Genomic DNA, 3,624 nt, shown 5'->3' with positions numbered 1-3,624 from the left:
CTATATATATATATTTTTTTTTTAAGCAAAAGAAGAGTACAGCCAATCTTGGATTTGGATAACACAGAGGTCTTATTTATCTCTGTGATATAACACCTTGTTAAAGTCTTTCTTTTTTTTTTTTCAATAATGTCGGGCACTTTAGTCCTCAGAGGCAGGCCTTAGAAAACAAAATTTATCTCTTTGACTTTTCCCTTCTTTCCCTAGTGCAAAGCAGAACTCTAATCTTCCTCCACTTTTCTGATTGTGGTCATAAGACCCTCATTTCAGAAGCAGTCCTGCTGCATATCCTGAAGGAAAGAATGCTACACAGAGAGGCCAAAAAGAATCTGCACAGACAGGTCTTGCTGGGTTTCTCCACTTAGCCTGTTAGTATTAGATCATGTGATGTAATACTAGATCATGTAATTGGATCCTTTTTGTCCAATCGCATTTCTACATGATTGTCAATCATGACTTTCCAATGAAGTCTCTGTAAAAGGCTCAAGAGGACATGGTTTGGGGAGTTTCTGAACAGCTGAACACACGAAGATTCCTGGAGGATGACACAACCAAGGAGGGCATGGAAACTCTGCACTGCTCCCCCATACCTCACCCTATGCATCTCATCTGTATCCTTTGAAATATCGTTTATAAGCCAGTACATGTAAGTGTTTCTCTGAGTTCTTTGAGCCACTCTAGCACATTTATCTGATCCAAAGAGAGGGTCATGGGAATCTAACTTGAAGCCAGTGGCCAGAAGTTCTGGATGCCTGGACTTGCGACTGGCATCTGAAGTTGGCTGGAGTCTTGTGGGATTGAGCCCTCAACTGGTGGGAGCTGATGTTATCTCCAGGCAGACGGTGTCAGAACTGAATTGGAGGATACCCGGCTGGTGTCTGCTGCAGAACTGATTGCTTGCTTGGTGTATGGGGAAAACTCTCCATATTTGGTTACAGAAGTCATATGTGTTGATTGCAAGGTGGTGTGAGAGCAGAGGAAAAACACAGTCTGAATTTTTGCCTCCAAACTCTTTTACTCCTATATTCCTTACCTTCCATGCATATTAAAAAGCAACAATGCAAAGCACTATTCATAATAGCCAAGATATGGAATCAACCCAAGCATCCACCAGCAGATGAACAGATAAAATGTGATGCATACACACAATGTGATATTATTTAGCCATAAAAAAGAATGAAATCCTGTCCTTTGCAGCAACATAGATGAGCCTGGAGGACATTATGTTAAGTGAAATAAGCCAGACACAGAAAGATAAATACCACATGTTCTCACTCGTACGCAGAAGCTGACGAAGTTGATCTCATAGAAGTAGAGTGTGGAATAGTGGTTACTAGAGGCTGGAAAGGCAGGGCAGAGAGGAGGGCGAAGTAATGAGAGGATGGTTAAAGAACACCAAATTACAGCTAAATGAGAGGAGTAAGTCCTAGTGTCTTAGCACTGATGGGTGACTACAGTTAACAATAACTTACTGTATTTTTTCAAATAGCTAGAAGAGTGGATTTTGGATGTTCCCAACACAAAGCAATGATAAAGTTTTAAGATGACGGATATGCTAATTATCCTGATTTGATCTTTACACATTTTATATACGGAAATAATGCTCTGTACCCCATGTATATGTACCATTATGTGTCAATTTTTAAAAGGCACCAATGTGGGAAACAAACAAATATTTACATACTGTTTACATTAACTAGAGTGGTGTTTGTTAAACTACTACAGTTTTTAGCATATTTTTTAAAAAATCAATTCACCTCTTTGTGGAACTAAATTTATTTGTAAAGGAATATGTTTATCATTATAATAAACAGAAAACCATTAAGCTTATTAAAACAAAGATGAACCAACTAAGGTAAAATCAGTTTTATCTAAGTCTCATCTAAAGTCATCTTGCATTCCAGCTGGATTTTGAAAAATGGGTAGGATTTCAAGAAACTAATGTGGCATAATAAATTCATACTTCTCATGCTACTTATATTAAGATCACCAGGAAGGCTGATTAAAATTGAAGAGTCAGCTGGGCGTGGTGGCTCACGCCTGTAATCCCAGCATTTTGGGAGGCCAAGGCAGCTGGATCACCTGAGTTCAGGAGTTCAAGACCAACCTGGCCAACATGGTGAAACCCTATCTCTCCTAAAAATACAAAAATTAGCTGGGTGTGGTGGTGGGCGCCTGTAGTCCCAGCTACTCAGGAGGCTGAGGCAGGAGAATTACTTGAACCCGGGAAGTGGAGGTTGCAGTAAGCCGAGAGCCGAGATTGCATCACTGCACTCCAGCCTGAGTGACAAGAGCAAGACTCTATCTCAAACAAAAAAAAAAAAAAAAAAGAAGACGAGTCATGGTCCCCACCTGAAAAGATGAGAGGGAGATTCTAGGCAGAGGAAATGATGCATGAGCAAAGGCTTAGAGAAAGGAAAGTGCAAGATACGGTGAAGGACGTGGCTTTTTCAGCCTGGTCAATACACAGGGTTTGTTTCTGAGAGAGGGATGGACAAGCATGTCAGGGTAGGTTGGTGGGCTGATGGGCTGGTGCCCTAGAAGCACCAAGGCCAGTTGCAGGCGTGCTTCACTTCTGGACTATTGATGTTTTAGGCTGGATTATTCTTTGTGGGGGCTGCCCTGTGCATTGCAGCATGCTTAGCAACAGCCTCTTCCCTCTAGCTGTTACTAGCACCTCTCTCCCAAGCTGTAACAAGTAAAAACATCTCCAGACGTTGTCAAATATCTTGGGGAATGGGGAGGATCACCCCCAGTTAGGAACCACTGAGCTAGGGGAATTGTTTAAATTCCTTATTTGGTTGTTTATCCCACTGGCTCCTGCACTAGACTCCTCCTCAATTAGAATTGAGTTAAGCTACACTTAGAAAACCCAACTCATGGTGATGTAACCAAATAAACTCTTTTCCACTTTCACTTAGAGGAAGTCTAGAGGTGGGCCAGTCGGAGCTTCTATCGTCTTCACACGTCTGCAGGATTACCAGGGATCCAGAATCTCTTCCTCCTTTGTGTATGTGGTTGCTTCACCTCTAACATCACATCTGCCTTCCAGACAGAAAGGAGGAGAAAGGCATGTGCCAACTGAGACAGCCACACCTTTTAAAGAGTTTTTCATAGAAGTCTTACCTAGCAAATTCTTGCATATCTCTTTGGCCAGAACTGTGCCATATGGCCATCCCAAACATCAAAGGAATCTGGGAAATGCAATCTTTTCTCTAGGCACATTGCCATCTTAGACAAAACAAGAGTTCTGTAGTAAGGAAAAAGGGAAGAATAGCTTTGGGAGGGCAATTATCAGTCTCAGCTACCCCTCCCAGCCTTGGTTTCTAGGTGCAATGACAAACTCAGCCATCTGTGTACCGGAATCTTCCAGAGGAAGCCAAAGAAACCTCCTGGATAGCAAAGGTGTTTGTGCAAATTTTCCTATTGAGGTCCTCTAAGAGGGGGCTCTTCATCTCCACCTACCAGTTCAAACCAGAGTCAGGTTTTTATTTTATCTTTTGGAAGTGATTAAATTAAATCACATATCAGGTGGTTAAAAAAAAAAGATTTTTGAAGACCAGCCTAACCAATATGGTGAAACTCCATCTCTACAAAAAAAAAAAAAAAAAAAAAAAAAAAAAA

This window comes from Rhinopithecus bieti, unplaced genomic scaffold (genome assembly GCF_001698545.2).
Source record: "Rhinopithecus bieti isolate Rb0 unplaced genomic scaffold, ASM169854v2 scaffold_11380, whole genome shotgun sequence".
In the NCBI taxonomy this organism is placed as follows: Eukaryota; Metazoa; Chordata; class Mammalia; order Primates; family Cercopithecidae; genus Rhinopithecus; species Rhinopithecus bieti.
Note: the sequence above shows the minus strand (reverse complement) of the source record.